Source organism: Cryptomeria japonica, unplaced genomic scaffold (genome assembly GCF_030272615.1).
Source record: "Cryptomeria japonica unplaced genomic scaffold, Sugi_1.0 HiC_scaffold_192, whole genome shotgun sequence".
Classification (NCBI taxonomy): domain Eukaryota; kingdom Viridiplantae; phylum Streptophyta; class Pinopsida; order Cupressales; family Cupressaceae; genus Cryptomeria; species Cryptomeria japonica.
Window position 1 is genome coordinate 88,190 of NW_026729014.1, and position 16,308 is coordinate 104,497.

Genomic DNA, 16,308 nt, shown 5'->3' on the forward strand with positions numbered 1-16,308 from the left:
TGCCTTTTATGGAAATTAGTGAAGGCATCGCATCAAAGGTGCGCACCTCGCTGCCCACCTTGGTGTGCTCCGAGGTGCCCACCACGGTGCGCTCCGAGGTGCCCACCACGGTGCGCAACGCCGGTGCGAACCCGGGAGCGCCCCGATGTGTGCTCCAAGGTGCGGCGTGCACGAAGCCGGACCCCGGTTTGCCCCGGGTGCGCACCTCGCGTGCACCTTGGTGCGCACACCTTGGCTGGGTTGCGCGGCCTGGTGGGCACCATGGTGCGCACCAAGGAGCGCTCCAAAGTGTGCTCCAAGGTGCGGCGTGCACGAAGTCCTAGCCCGGTTTGCCCCGGGTGCGCACCTTCGCCGCGGTGGGCACCATGGCGTGCACGAAGTCGGAGCCCGGTTTGCCCCGGGTGCGCACCTCGCGTGCACCTTCGCCGGGGTGGGCACCTCGGCTGGGTTGCGCGCCCTGGTGCGCACCAAGGAGCGCTCCGAAGTGTGCTCCAAGGTGCGGCGTGCACGAAGTCGGAGCCCGGTTTGCCCCGGGTGCGCACCTTCGCCGCGGTGGGCACCCTGGTGCGCACCATGGCGTGCACGAAGTCGGAGCCCGGTTTGCCCCGGGTGCGCACCTCGCGTGCACCTTCGGCGGGGTTGCGCGCCCTGGTGCGCACCAAGGAGCGCTCCGAAGTGTGCTCCAAGGTGCGGCGTGCACGAAGTCGGAGCCCGGTTTGCCCCGGGTGCGCACCTCGCGTGCACCTTCGGCGGGGTTGCGCGCCCTGGTGGGCACCATGGTGCGCACCAAGGAGCGCTCCGAAGTGTGCTCCAAGGTGCGGCGTGCACGAAGTCGGAGCCCGGTTTGCCCCGGGTGCGCACCTCGCGTGCACCTTCGCCGCGGTGGGCACCATGGCGTGCACGAAGTCGGAGCCCGGTTTGCCCCGGGTGCGCACCTCGCGTGCACCTTCGCCGGGGTGGGCACCTCGGCTGGGTTGCGCGCCCTGGTGCGCACCAAGGAGCGCTCCGAAGTGTGCTCCAAGGTGCGGCGTGCACGAAGTCGGAGCCCGGTTTGCCCCGGGTGCGCACCTCGCGTGCACCTTCGCCGCGGTGGGCACCATGGCGTGCACGAAGTCGGAGCCCGGTTTGCCCCGGGTGCGCACCCCGCGTGCACCTTCGCCGGGGTGGGCACCTCGGCTGGGTTGCGCGCCCTGGTGCGCACCAAGGAGCGCTCCGAAGTGTGCTCCAAGGTGCGGCGTGCACGAAGTCGGAGCCCGGTTTGCCCCGGGTGCGCACCTCGCGTGCACCTTCGCCGCGGTGGGCACCTTGGCTGGGTTGGGCACCATTGAGCGCTCCGAAGTGTGCTCCAAGGTGCGCACCATGGCCCTCCAAGGTGCGCAGCATGGCGTGCACGAAGTCGGAGCCCGGTTTGCCCCGGGTGCGCACCTCGCGTGCACCTTCGCCAGGGTGGGCACCTCGGTGCGCACACCTTCTCAATGTTTTCTTGCCTTTTCTGGAAATTGGTGAAGGCAGCGCATCAAAGGTGCGCACCTCGGTGTGCTCCGAGGTGCGAACCCGAGAGCGCTCCGAGGTGCCCACGAAGTCGAAAGTCGGGTTAATTGCATTGTTTTCCCCGGGTGCGCTCCGAGGTGCGCAACATCGGTGCGCACCAAGGAGGGCTCCGAAGTGTGCTCCAAGGTGCGCACGATTCGGAGCTCGGTTTGCCCGGGGTGCGCACACCTTGGCTGGGTTGCGCACCCTTTGTGCGCTCCAAGGTGCGCACGAAGTCGGAGCTCGGTTTGCCCCGGGTGCGCACCTTCGCCAGGGTGCGCACCTTGATGCGCACGCCTTGGCTGGGCTGCGCACCTTGGTGGGCGCCATGGTGCGCACCTTTCGTGCGCTCCAAGGTGCGCACGAAGTCGGAGCTCGGTTTGCCCCGGGTGCGCACCTTGGTGGGCGCCATGGTGCACTCCGAGGTGCCCAAGATTGGTGCGCACCAAGGAGCGCTCCGAAGTGCGCTCCAAGGTGCGCAGGTGCGCGCGAAGTCGAAAGTTGGGTTAATTGTCCGGTTTGCCTCGGGTGCGCACCTTGCGTGCACCTTCGCCAGGGTGGGCGCCTTGGTGCGCACACCTTGGCTGGGCTGCGCACCCGGGCGCGCACACCTTGGCACCCGCGTTTCCTTCATTTTAAATTTTTTTTTTTTACAATCTCTCAAGTGGGAAATTCTATAATCTCAACTTTTTTTGCCTTTTCAGGAAACTTTTGAATGGAGCGCATCATTGGTGCGCTCCGAAGTGTGCTCCAAGGTGCGCACCTCTGGTGTGCTCCAAAGCTCTCTCCAGCTGCGTGCACCTGCCCCGGCCGCGCACCCGGCCCCGCCCAGCTTCGCTCACCTGTCCCGGGCGTCTGGTGCGGAACCTTAGAGTAAGAAACATCACCGTGCACCTTGGCCAACGTGCGCGACTCGACCGAGCGCGCACTGGCCGAGGTGCACACCGATTTCACCTGGGTGCGCGCGCAGCACCTCGGGCGCACCGGGGTGCGCGCACAACGCCCGGGTTGCACCGTGGCCTGTGTGCTCGGGGCGCCTCGGGTGCGCGCTCGGTGTCGCCCCCGCGCGCGCGGTAGTGCGGGCAGCGCACCCCGGCCCGGCCCGGCCCCGACGAGAACGCAAACGGGCAAAAGGTTTATTCAAATAGCATTGCGACGCCCGGCGAAAAACTAAGAAAGGGTGCAACACCGGGACTTCCCGGGAGGTCACCCATCCCAGTACTACTCCGGCCCAAGCGCGCTTAACTGCGGAGTTCTGATGGGATCCGGTGCACTAACGCTGGTATGATCGCACCCGTTATGAGCTTGTCGCAGTGTGTACTTAGCAAACCGCGACCCACGTGCGAATCCACCCCGGCCACCCACCCCCGTCGAGGTGCACACCCTCCCTCGCGAAGTGCGCCCCGTTCGCCAAGTGTGAGCCCTGCCCGGGTGCGCGCACCTTGCTAGGGCGTCGGGTGTGCACCCGGCCCGGCCTACGTGCGTGCACCTGGACGGGGCGTCGTGTGCGTGCAGTGTCCCGTCTGCAACGCGGTGCCCACACACCACCTCGGGCGCAACGACCTGCGCTCACATGTGGGCCGAGTGCACCTTGGTGCATGTTCGGGGCGCCTCGGGTGCACGCTCGATCTTGCCCCGGTGCACCAAGGCGCTCGGTTTGCCCCGGGTGCGCACTTGGTGCAAGGTGGGCACCCAAAATAGGGATCAAGCACCAAAACACAAGTTTCGGGATGCAAAATGGGACCCAAGGACCACAAATGCGTTCCAAGACCCATGATGGGTCCACGAGAACAAAAATGTGTTCCGAGACTTAATAAACAAATATTGGGTTTTAGGAGAAGAAACATGCTCTGATGCCCAAAACGAGAATCGACCCCGAAAAGGCCACAGGCCAAAAGTGGGATGCGAGACAAAAAAAAATGGGACCCGAGGACCAAAATTGGGTTCCCAGGTCGAAGACAGGGCAACCGGACAAGAAACGACCTCTAAGGCTCGAAATGAGTCCCGACGACTAAAACTTGACAAGAAGCACCCATCAGGCACCCAACTCGACACCCATGGGATGCCGACCCACCCGGGCTTCCACCTAGCACACCTTGGCACCCACCCACCCTCGCACCCAACCTCGCACCCAACTTAGCACCTTTGAACCCACATTGGCACTCACCCTGACCCTGGCACCTTGGAACCCACATTGGCACTCACCTTGACCCTGGCACCCACCTTTGCACTCACCTTGGGACCCACCCTGGCTCCCACCTCGGCACCCACCCAGACACCCACCTTGGTTCCTTGGCACCCACCTTGGATCCTTGGCACCCACCCCGACACCCACCTTGGCACGCAACTTGGCTACTTGCCACCCACCTTGGCTCCTTGACGCCCACCCCGACAACCACCCCGTGACCTACCCTGGCTAGGGTTGGTGCACACCCACCCTGGTGCCCACCTTGGCACCCACCCCATGACCCACCTTGGCACGCACCTTAGTACCCACCCCGTTACCCACCCTAGGACCCACCCCGTGACCCACCTTGGCCAGGGTGGGTGCCTTGGTGCGCACAACTTGCCTGGGCTGCACACCAGGGCGGGCTCAAGATGGCACCCGCGTTCCGTTTTTTTCACTATCTTTCAAAACGGAAATTTTAAAATCTCGTTTTTTTTTTTTTTTTGCCTTTTCTGGAAATTAGTGAAGGCAGCGCATCAAAGGTGCGCAATGCTGGTGCGAACCCGGGAGCCCTCCGATGTGTGCTCCAAGGTGCGGCGTGCACGAAGTCCGAGCCCGGCTTGCCCCGGGTGCGCACCTCGCGTGCACCTTCGCCGGGGTGAGCACCTTGGCTGGGTTGCGCGCCCTGGTGCGCACCAAGGAGCGCTCTGAAGTGTGCTCCAAGGTGCGGCGTGCACGAAGTCGGAGCTCGGTTTGCCCCGGGTGTGCACCTCGGGTGCGCACCTCGCGTGCACCTTCGCTGCGGTGGGCACCTTGGCTGGGTTGCGCGCCTTGGTGGGCACCATGCAGTGCACGAAGTCGGAGCCCGGTTTGCCCCGGGCGCGCACCTCCGCCAGGGTGGGCACCTTGGTGCGCACAACTTGCCTGGGCTGCGCACCAGGAAGGGCTCAAGATGGCACCCGCGTTCCGTTTTTTTCACTATCTTTCAGAACGGAAATTTTAAAATATCGTTTTTTTTTGCCTTTTCTGGAAATTAGTGAAGGCAGCGCATCAAAGGTGCGCAACGCTGGTGCGAACCTGGGAGCGCTCCGATGTGTGCTCCAAGGTGCGGCGTGCACGAAGTCGGAGCCCGGTTTGCCCCGGGTGCGCCCTGGTGGGCACCATGGTGCGCACCAAGGAGCGCTCCGAAGTGTGCTCCAAGGTGCGGCCTGCACGAAGTCGGAGCCCGGTTTGCCCCGGGTGTGCACCGCGGGTGGGCACCTTGGTGCGCATGCCTTGCCTGGGCTGCGCACCAGGGCGGGCTCAAGATGGCACCCGCGTTCCGTTTTTTTCACTATCTTTCAAAACGGAAATTTTAAAATCTCATTTTTTTTTGCCTTTTCTGGAAATTAGTGAAGGCAGCGCATCAAAGGTGCGCACCTCGCTGCCCACCACGGTGCGCAACGCCGGTGGGCACCCGGGAGTGCTTCGAAGTGTGCTCCAAGGTGCTGCGTGCACGTTGTCGGAGCCCGGTTTGCCCCGGGTGCGCACCTCGCGTGCACCTTCGTCGGGGTGGGCACCTTGGCTGGGTTTGCCCCGGCTGCGCTCCGAAGCGGGGTTATTGGAGCGCCGCCTCTTTTTTTGTCGGAGCGTTTGGTGGGGTTTCTCGCATTGGCTCTTCCCAGGCCCGGTTGCCACCCTGGCGCGCACGAAGTCGGAAGTAGGGTTAATTGCCCGGGTGCGCACCTTTGCCAGGGTGGGCACCTTACCTGGGCTGTGCACCAGGGCGGGCTCAAGATGGCACCCGCGTTCCGTTTTTTTCACTATCTTTCAAAACGGAAATTTTAAAATCTCCTCTTTTTTTTGCCTTTTCTGGAAATTAGTGAAGGCAGCGCATCAAAGGTGCGCACCTCGCTGCCCACCTTGGTGTGCTCTGAGGTGCGCACCCGGGAGCGCTACGAAGTGTGCTCCAAGGTGCGGCGTGCACGTTGTCGGAGCCCGGTTTGCCCCGGGTGCGCACCTCGCCTGCACCTTGGCCGGGGTGGGCACCCTGGCTGGGTTTGCCCAGGGTGCGCTCCGAAGCGGGGTTACTGGAGCGCCCCCTCTTTTTTTGTCAGAGCGTTTGGTGGGGTTTCTCGCATTGGCTCTTCCCAGGCCCGGTTGTTGGGTGCGCTCCCACCCTGGCGCGCGCGAAGTTGGAAGTTGGGTTAATTGCCCGGGCGCGCACCTTCGCCAGGGTGGGCACCTTGGTGCGCACACCTTGGCTGGGCTGCGCACCAGGGCGGGCTCAAGATGGCACCAGCATTCCCTTTTTCTCACTATCTTTCAAAACGGAAATTTTAAAATCTCGTTTTCTTTTGCCTTTTATGGAAATTAGTGAAGGCATCGCATCAAAGGTGCGCACCTCGCTGCCCACCTTGGTGTGCTCCGAGGTGCCCACCACGGTGCGCTCCGAGGTGCCCACCACGGTGCGCAACGCCGGTGCGAACCCGGGAGCGCCCCGATGTGTGCTCCAAGGTGCGGCGTGCACGAAGCCGGACCCCGGTTTGCCCCGGGTGCGCACCTCGCGTGCACCTTGGTGCGCACACCTTGGCTGGGTTGCGCGGCCTGGTGGGCACCATGGTGCGCACCAAGGAGCGCTCCGAAGTGTGCTCCAAGGTGCGGCGTGCACGAAGTCCTAGCCCGGTTTGCCCCGGGTGCGCACCTTCGCCGCGGTGGGCACCATGGCGTGCACGAAGTCGGAGCCCGGTTTGCCCCGGGTGCGCACCTCGCGTGCACCTTCGCCGGGGTGGGCACCTCGGCTGGGTTGCGCGCCCTGGTGCGCACCAAGGAGCGCTCCGAAGTGTGCTCCAAGGTGCGGCGTGCACGAAGTCGGAGCCCGGTTTGCCCCGGGTGCGCACCTTCGCCGCGGTGGGCACCCTGGTGCGCACCATGGCGTGCACGAAGTCGGAGCCCGGTTTGCCCCGGGTGCGCACCTCGCGTGCACCTTCGGCGGGGTTGCGCGCCCTGGTGCGCACCAAGGAGCGCTCCGAAGTGTGCTCCAAGGTGCGGCGTGCACGAAGTCGGAGCCCGGTTTGCCCCGGGTGCGCACCTCGCGTGCACCTTCGGCGGGGTTGCGCGCCCTGGTGGGCACCATGGTGCGCACCAAGGAGCGCTCCGAAGTGTGCTCCAAGGTGCGGCGTGCACGAAGTCGGAGCCCGGTTTGCCCCGGGTGCGCACCTCGCGTGCACCTTCGCCGCGGTGGGCACCATGGCGTGCACGAAGTCGGAGCCCGGTTTGCCCCGGGTGCGCACCTCGCGTGCACCTTCGCCGCGGTGGGCACCATGGCGTGCACGAAGTCGGAGCCCGGTTTGCCCCGGGTGCGCACCTCGCGTGCACCTTCGCTGGGGTGGGCACCTCGGCTGGGTTGCGCGCCCTGGTGCGCACCAAGGAGCGCTCCGAAGTGTGCTCCAAGGTGCGGCGTGCACGAAGTCGGAGCCCGGTTTGCCCCGGGTGCGCACCTCGCGTGCACCTTCGCCGCGGTGGGCACCATGGCGTGCACGAAGTCGGAGCCCGGTTTGCCCCGGGTGCGCACCCCGCGTGCACCTTCGCCGGGGTGGGCACCTCGGCTGGGTTGCGCGCCCTGGTGCGCACCAAGGAGCGCTCCGAAGTGTGCTCCAAGGTGCGGCGTGCACGAAGTCGGAGCCCGGTTTACCCCGGGTGCGCACCTCGCGTGCACCTTCGCCGCGGTGGGCACCTTGGCTGGGTTGGGCACCATTGAGCGCTCCGAAGTGTGCTCCAAGGTGCGCACCATGGCCCTCCAAGGTGCGCAGCATGGCGTGCACGAAGTCGGAGCCCGGTTTGCCCCGGGTGCGCACCTCGCGTGCACCTTCGCCAGGGTGGGCACCTCGGTGCGCACACCTTCTCAATGTTTTCTTGCCTTTTCTGGAAATTGGTGAAGGCAGCGCATCAAAGGTGCGCACCTCGGTGTGCTCCGAGGTGCGAACCCGAGAGCGCTCCGAGGTGCCCACGAAGTCGAAAGTCGGGTTAATTGCATTGTTTTCCCCGGGTGCGCTCCGAGGTGCGCAACATCGGTGCGCACCAAGGAGGGCTCCGAAGTGTGCTCCAAGGTGCGCACGATTCGGAGCTCGGTTTGCCCGGGGTGCGCACACCTTGGCTGGGTTGCGCACCCTTTGTGCGCTCCAAGGTGCGCACGAAGTCGGAGCTCGGTTTGCCCCGGGTGCGCACCTTCGCCAGGGTGCGCACCTTGATGCGCACGCCTTGGCTGGGCTGCGCACCTTGGTGGGCGCCATGGTGCGCACCTTTCGTGCGCTCCAAGGTGCGCACGAAGTCGGAGCTCGGTTTGCCCCGGGTGCGCACCTTGGTGGGCGCCATGGTGCACTCCGAGGTGCCCAAGATTGGTGCGCACCAAGGAGCGCTCCGAAGTGCGCTCCAAGGTGCGCAGGTGCGCGCGAAGTCGAAAGTTGGGTTAATTGTCCGGTTTGCCTCGGGTGCGCACCTTGCGTGCACCTTCGCCAGGGTGGGCGCCTTGGTGCGCACACCTTGGCTGGGCTGCGCACCCGGGCGCGCACACCTTGGCACCCGCGTTTCCTTCATTTTAAATTTTTTTTTTTTACAATCTCTCAAGTGGGAAATTCTATAATCTCAACTTTTTTTGCCTTTTCAGGAAACTTTTGAATGGAGCGCATCATTGGTGCGCTCCGAAGTGTGCTCCAAGGTGCGCACCTCTGGTGTGCTCCAAAGCTCTCTCCAGCTGCGTGCACCTGCCCCGGCCGCGCACCCGGCCCCGCCCAGCTTCGCTCACCTGTCCCGGGCGTCTGGTGCGGAACCTTAGAGTAAGAAACATCACCGTGCACCTTGGCCAACGTGCGCGACTCGACCGAGCGCGCACTGGCCGAGGTGCACACCGATTTCACCTGGGTGCGCGCGCAGCACCTCGGGCGCACCGGGGTGCGCGCACAACGCCCGGGTTGCACCGTGGCCTGTGTGCTCGGGGCGCCTCGGGTGCGCGCTCGGTGTCGCCCCCGCGCGCGCGGTAGTGCGGGCAGCGCACCCCGGCCCGGCCCGGCCCCGACGAGAACGCAAACGGGCAAAAGGTTTATTCAAATAGCATTGCGACGCCCGGCGAAAAACTAAAAAAGGGTGCAACACCGGGACTTCCCGGGAGGTCACCCATCCCAGTACTACTCCGGCCCAAGCGCGCTTAACTGCGGAGTTCTGATGGGATCCGGTGCACTAACGCTGGTATGATCGCACCCGTTATGAGCTTGTCGCAGTGTGTACTTAGCAAACCGCGACCCACGTGCGAATCCACCCCGGCCACCCACCCCCGTCGAGGTGCACACCCTCCCTCGCGAAGTGCGCCCCGTTCGCCAAGTGTGAGCCCTGCCCGGGTGCGCGCACCTTGCTAGGGCGTCGGGTGTGCACCCGGCCCGGCCTACGTGCGTGCACCTGGACGGGGCGTCGTGTGCGTGCAGTGTCCCGTCTGCAACGCGGTGCCCACACACCACCTCGGGCGCAACGACCTGCGCTCACATGTGGGCCGAGTGCACCTTGGTGCATGTTCGGGGCGCCTCGGGTGCACGCTCGATCTTGCCCCGGTGCACCAAGGCGCTCGGTTTGCCCCGGGTGCGCACTTGGTGCAAGGTGGGCACCCAAAATAGGGATCAAGCACCAAAACACAAGTTTCGGGATGCAAAATGGGACCCAAGGACCACAAATGCGTTCCAAGACCCATGATGGGTCCACGAGAACAAAAATGTGTTCCGAGACTTAATAAACAAATATTGGGTTTTAGGAGAAGAAACATGCTCTGATGCCCAAAACGAGAATCGACCCCGAAAAGGCCACAGGCCAAAAGTGGGATGCGAGACAAAAAAAAATGGGACCCGAGGACCAAAATTGGGTTCCCAGGTCGAAGACAGGGCAACCGGACAAGAAACGACCTCTAAGGCTCGAAATGAGTCCCGACGACTAAAACTTGACAAGAAGCACCCATCAGGCACCCAACTCGACACCCATGGGATGCCGACCCACCCGGGCTTCCACCTAGCACACCTTGGCACCCACCCACCCTCGCACCCAACCTCGCACCCAACTTAGCACCTTTGAACCCACATTGGCACTCACCCTGACCCTGGCACCTTGGAACCCACATTGGCACTCACCTTGACCCTGGCACCCACCTTTGCACTCACCTTGGGACCCACCCTGGCTCCCACCTCGGCACCCACCCAGACACCCACCTTGGTTCCTTGGCACCCACCTTGGATCCTTGGCACCCACCCCGACACCCACCTTGGCACGCAACTTGGCTACTTGCCACCCACCTTGGCTCCTTGACGCCCACCCCGACAACCACCCCGTGACCTACCCTGGCTAGGGTTGGTGCACACCCACCCTGGTGCCCACCTTGGCACCCACCCCATGACCCACCTTGGCACGCACCTTAGTACCCACCCCGTTACCCACCCTAGGACCCACCCCGTGACCCACCTTGGCCAGGGTGGGTGCCTTGGTGCGCACAACTTGCCTGGGCTGCACACCAGGGCGGGCTCAAGATGGCACCCGCGTTCCGTTTTTTTCACTATCTTTCAAAACGGAAATTTTAAAATCTCGTTTTTTTTTTTTTTTTGCCTTTTCTGGAAATTAGTGAAGGCAGCGCATCAAAGGTGCGCAATGCTGGTGCGAACCCGGGAGCGCTCCGATGTGTGCTCCAAGGTGCGGCGTGCACGAAGTCCGAGCCCGGCTTGCCCCGGGTGCGCACCTCGCGTGCACCTTCGCCGGGGTGAGCACCTTGGCTGGGTTGCGCGCCCTGGTGCGCACCAAGGAGCGCTCTGAAGTGTGCTCCAAGGTGCGGCGTGCACGAAGTCGGAGCTCGGTTTGCCCCGGGTGTGCACCTCGGGTGCGCACCTCGCGTGCACCTTCGCTGCGGTGGGCACCTTGGCTGGGTTGCGCGCCTTGGTGGGCACCATGCAGTGCACGAAGTCGGAGCCCGGTTTGCCCCGGGCGCGCACCTCCGCCAGGGTGGGCACCTTGGTGCGCACAACTTGCCTGGGCTGCGCACCAGGAAGGGCTCAAGATGGCACCCGCGTTCCGTTTTTTTCACTATCTTTCAGAACGGAAATTTTAAAATATCATTTTTTTTTGCCTTTTCTGGAAATTAGTGAAGGCAGCGCATCAAAGGTGCGCAACGCTGGTGCGAACCTGGGAGCGCTCCGATGTGTGCTCCAAGGTGCGGCGTGCACGAAGTCGGAGCCCGGTTTGCCCCGGGTGCGCCCTGGTGGGCACCATGGTGCGCACCAAGGAGCGCTCCGAAGTGTGCTCCAAGGTGCGGCCTGCACGAAGTCGGAGCCCGGTTTGCCCCGGGTGTGCACCGCGGGTGGGCACCTTGGTGCGCATGCCTTGCCTGGGCTGCGCACCAGGGCGGGCTCAAGATGGCACCCGCGTTCCGTTTTTTTCACTATCTTTCAAAACGGAAATTTTAAAATCTCATTTTTTTTTGCCTTTTCTGGAAATTAGTGAAGGCAGCGCATCAAAGGTGCGCACCTCGCTGCCCACCACGGTGCGCAACGCCGGTGGGCACCCGGGAGTGCTTCGAAGTGTGCTCCAAGGTGCTGCGTGCACGTTGTCGGAGCCCGGTTTGCCCCGGGTGCGCACCTCGCGTGCACCTTCGTCGGGGTGGGCACCTTGGCTGGGTTTGCCCCGGCTGCGCTCCGAAGCGGGGTTATTGGAGCGCCGCCTCTTTTTTTGTCGGAGCGTTTGGTGGGGTTTCTCGCATTGGCTCTTCCCAGGCCCGGTTGCCACCCTGGCGCGCACGAAGTCGGAAGTAGGGTTAATTGCCCGGGTGCGCACCTTTGCCAGGGTGGGCACCTTACCTGGGCTGTGCACCCGGGCGGGCTCAAGATGGCACCCGCGTTCCGTTTTTTTCACTATCTTTCAAAACGGAAATTTTAAAATCTCCTCTTTTTTTTGCCTTTTCTGGAAATTAGTGAAGGCAGCGCATCAAAGGTGCGCACCTCGCTGCCCACCTTGGTGTGCTCTGAGGTGCGCACCCGGGAGCGCTACGAAGTGTGCTCCAAGGTGCGGCGTGCACGTTGTCGGAGCCCGGTTTGCCCCGGGTGCGCACCTCGCCTGCACCTTGGCCGGGGTGGGCACCCTGGCTGGGTTTGCCCAGGGTGCGCTCCGAAGCGGGGTTACTGGAGCGCCCCCTCTTTTTTTGTCAGAGCGTTTGGTGGGGTTTCTCGCATTGGCTCTTCCCAGGCCCGGTTGTTGGGTGCGCTCCCACCCTGGCGCGCGCGAAGTTGGAAGTTGGGTTAATTGCCCGGGCGCGCACCTTCGCCAGGGTGGGCACCTTGGTGCGCACACCTTGGCTGGGCTGCGCACCAGGGCGGGCTCAAGATGGCACCAGCATTCCCTTTTTCTCACTATCTTTCAAAACGGAAATTTTAAAATCTCGTTTTCTTTTGCCTTTTATGGAAATTAGTGAAGGCATCGCATCAAAGGTGCGCACCTCGCTGCCCACCTTGGTGTGCTCCGAGGTGCCCACCACGGTGCGCTCCGAGGTGCCCACCACGGTGCGCAACGCCGGTGCGAACCCGGGAGCGCCCCGATGTGTGCTCCAAGGTGCGGCGTGCACGAAGCCGGACCCCGGTTTGCCCCGGGTGCGCACCTCGCGTGCACCTTGGTGCGCACACCTTGGCTGGGTTGCGCGGCCTGGTGGGCACCATGGTGCGCACCAAGGAGCGCTCCGAAGTGTGCTCCAAGGTGCGGCGTGCACGAAGTCCTAGCCCGGTTTGCCCCGGGTGCGCACCTTCGCCGCGGTGGGCACCATGGCGTGCACGAAGTCGGAGCCCGGTTTGCCCCGGGTGCGCACCTCGCGTGCACCTTCGCCGGGGTGGGCACCTCGGCTGGGTTGCGCGCCCTAGTGCGCACCAAGGAGCGCTCCGAAGTGTGCTCCAAGGTGCGGCGTGCACGAAGTCGGAGCCCGGTTTGCCCCGGGTGCGCACCTTCGCCGCGGTGGGCACCCTGGTGCACACCATGGCGTGCACGAAGTCGGAGCCCGGTTTGCCCCGGGTGCGCACCTCGCGTGCACCTTCGGCGGGGTTGCGCGCCCTGGTGCGCACCAAGGAGCGCTCCGAAGTGTGCTCCAAGGTGCGGCGTGCACGAAGTCGGAGCCCGGTTTGCCCCGGGTGCGCACCTCGCGTGCACCTTCGGCGGGGTTGCGCGCCCTGGTGGGCACCATGGTGCGCACCAAGGAGCGCTCCGAAGTGTGCTCCAAGGTGCGGCGTGCACGAAGTCGGAGCCCGGTTTGCCCCGGGTGCGCACCTCGCGTGCACCTTCGCCGCGGTGGGCACCATGGCGTGCACGAAGTCGGAGCCCGGTTTGCCCCGGGTGCGCACCTCGCGTGCACCTTCGCCGGGGTGGGCACCTCGGCTGGGTTGCGCGCCCTGGTGCGCACCAAGGAGCGCTCCGAAGTGTGCTCCAAGGTGCGGCGTGCACGAAGTCGGAGCCCGGTTTGCCCCGGGTGCGCACCTCGCGTGCACCTTCGCCGCGGTGGGCACCATGGCGTGCACGAAGTCGGAGCCCGGTTTGCCCCGGGTGCGCACCCCGCGTGCACCTTCGCCGGGGTGGGCACCTCGGCTGGGTTGCGCGCCCTGGTGCGCACCAAGGAGCGCTCCGAAGTGTGCTCCAAGGTGCGGCGTGCACGAAGTCGGAGCCCGGTTTGCCCCGGGTGCGCACCTCGCGTGCACCTTCGCCGCGGTGGGCACCTTGGCTGGGTTGGGCACCATTGAGCGCTCCGAAGTGTGCTCCAAGGTGCGCACCATGGCCCTCCAAGGTGCGCAGCATGGCGTGCACGAAGTCGGAGCCCGGTTTGCCCCGGGTGCGCACCTCGCGTGCACCTTCGCCAGGGTGGGCACCTCGGTGCGCACACCTTCTCAATGTTTTCTTGCCTTTTCTGGAAATTGGTGAAGGCAGCGCATCAAAGGTGCGCACCTCGGTGTGCTCCGAGGTGCGAACCCGAGAGCGCTCCGAGGTGCCCACGAAGTCGAAAGTCGGGTTAATTGCATTGTTTTCCCCGGGTGCGCTCCGAGGTGCGCAACATCGGTGCGCACCAAGGAGGGCTCCGAAGTGTGCTCCAAGGTGCGCACGATTCGGAGCTCGGTTTGCCCGGGGTGCGCACACCTTGGCTGGGTTGCGCACCCTTTGTGCGCTCCAAGGTGCGCACGAAGTCGGAGCTCGGTTTGCCCCGGGTGCGCACCTTCGCCAGGGTGCGCACCTTGATGCGCACGCCTTGGCTGGGCTGCGCACCTTGGTGGGCGCCATGGTGCGCACCTTTCGTGCGCTCCAAGGTGCGCACGAAGTCGGAGCTCGGTTTGCCCCGGGTGCGCACCTTGGTGGGCGCCATGGTGCACTCCGAGGTGCCCAAGATTGGTGCGCAACAAGGAGCGCTCCGAAGTGCGCTCCAAGGTGCGCAGGTGCGCGCGAAGTCGAAAGTTGGGTTAATTGTCCGGTTTGCCTCGGGTGCGCACCTTGCGTGCACCTTCGCCAGGGTGGGCGCCTTGGTGCGCACACCTTGGCTGGGCTGCGCACCCGGGCGCGCACACCTTGGCACCCGCGTTTCCTTCATTTTAAATTTTTTTTTTTTACAATCTCTCAAGTGGGAAATTCTATAATCTCAACTTTTTTTGCCTTTTCAGGAAACTTTTGAATGGAGCGCATCATTGGTGCGCTCCGAAGTGTGCTCCAAGGTGCGCACCTCTGGTGTGCTCCAAAGCTCTCTCCAGCTGCGTGCACCTGCCCCGGCCGCGCACCCGGCCCCGCCCAGCTTCGCTCACCTGTCCCGGGCGTCTGGTGCGGAACCTTAGAGTAAGAAACATCACCGTGCACCTTGGCCAACGTGCGCGACTCGACCGAGCGCGCACTGGCCGAGGTGCACACCGATTTCACCTGGGTGCGCGCGCAGCACCTCGGGCGCACCGGGGTGCGCGCACAACGCCCGGGTTGCACCGTGGCCTGTGTGCTCGGGGCGCCTCGGGTGCGCGCTCGGTGTCGCCCCCCGCGCGCGCGGTAGTGCGGGCAGCGCACCCCGGCCCGGCCCGGCCCCGACGAGAACGCAAACGGGCAAAAGGTTTATTCAAATAGCATTGCGACGCCCAGCGAAAAACTAAGAAAGGGTGCAACACCGGGACTTCCCGGGAGGTCACCCATCCTAGTACTACTCCGGCCCAAGCGCGCTTAACTGCGGAGTTCTGATGGGATCCGGTGCACTAACGCTGGTATGATCGCACCCGTTATGAGCTTGTCGCAGTGTGTACTTAGCAAACCGCGACCCACGTGCGAATCCACCCCGGCCACCCACCCCCGTCGAGGTGCACACCCTCCCTCGCGAAGTGCGCCCCGTTCGCCAAGTGTGAGCCCTGCCCGGGTGCGCGCACCTTGCTAGGGCGTCGGGTGTGCACCCGGCCCGGCCTACGTGCGTGCACCTGGACGGGGCGTCGTGTGCGTGCAGTGTCCCGTCTGCAACGCGGTGCCCACACACCACCTCGGGCGCAACGACCTGCGCTCACATGTGGGCCGAGTGCACCTTGGTGCATGTTCGGGGCGCCTCGGGTGCACGCTCGATCTTGCCCCGGTGCACCAAGGCGCTCGGTTTGCCCCGGGTGCGCACTTGGTGCAAGGTGGGCACCCAAAATAGGGATCAAGCACCAAAACACAAGTTTCGGGATGCAAAATGGGACCCAAGGACCACAAATGCGTTCCAAGACCCATGATGGGTCCACGAGAACAAAAATGTGTTCCGAGACTTAATAAACAAATATTGGGTTTTAGGAGAAGAAACATGCTCTGATGCCCAAAACGAGAATCGACCCCGAAAAGGCCACAGGCCAAAAGTGGGATGCGAGACAAAAAAAAATGGGACCCGAGGACCAAAATTGGGTTCCCAGGTCGAAGACAGGGCAACCGGACAAGAAACGACCTCTAAGGCTCGAAATGAGTCCCGACGACTAAAACTTGACAAGAAGCACCCATCAGGCACCCAACTCGACACCCATGGGATGCCGACCCACCCGGGCTTCCACCTAGCACACCTTGGCACCCACCCACCCTCGCACCCAACCTCGCACCCAACTTAGCACCTTTGAACCCACATTGGCACTCACCCTGACCCTGGCACCTTGGAACCCACATTGGCACTCACCTTGACCCTGGCACCCACCTTTGCACTCACCTTGGGACCCACCCTGGCTCCCACCTCGGCACCCACCCAGACACCCACCTTGGTTCCTTGGCACCCACCTTGGATCCTTGGCACCCACCCCGACACCCACCTTGGCACGCAACTTGGCTACTTGCCACCCACCTTGGCTCCTTGACGCCCACCCCGACAACCACCCCGTGACCTACCCTGGCTAGGGTTGGTGCACACCCACCCTGGTGCCCACCTTGGCACCCACCCCATGACCCACCTTGGCACGCACCTTAGTACCCACCCTGTTACCCACCCTAGGACCCACCCCGTGACCCACCTTGGCCAGGGTGGGTGCACCCACCCTGGTGCCCACCTTGGCACCCACCCATCCTAGCACCCAGCCTGTGACCGGGCTTGGAACCCAACCTTGCACCCGTCT

At 64.0% G+C, this 16,308-nt stretch overlaps 3 non-coding genes across 3 annotated transcripts; all 3 read right to left on the bottom strand.

Annotated features, from left to right (window-relative positions):
* Nucleotides 1–2,707: 2,707 nt before the first annotated feature.
* Nucleotides 2,708–2,826, bottom strand: LOC131867980 (5S ribosomal RNA). The gene has a single exon (XR_009366500.1). It is a non-coding gene; the product is annotated as a 5S ribosomal RNA (ribosomal RNA).
* A 5,989-nt stretch (nt 2,827–8,815) lies between these two features.
* LOC131867981 (5S ribosomal RNA) lies at nt 8,816–8,934 on the bottom strand. Its single transcript, XR_009366501.1, has one exon. It is a non-coding gene; the product is annotated as a 5S ribosomal RNA (ribosomal RNA).
* A 5,916-nt stretch (nt 8,935–14,850) lies between these two features.
* On the bottom strand, nt 14,851–14,969 carry LOC131867968 (5S ribosomal RNA). Its single transcript, XR_009366488.1, has one exon. It is a non-coding gene; the product is annotated as a 5S ribosomal RNA (ribosomal RNA).
* Nucleotides 14,970–16,308: the final 1,339 nt, after the last annotated feature.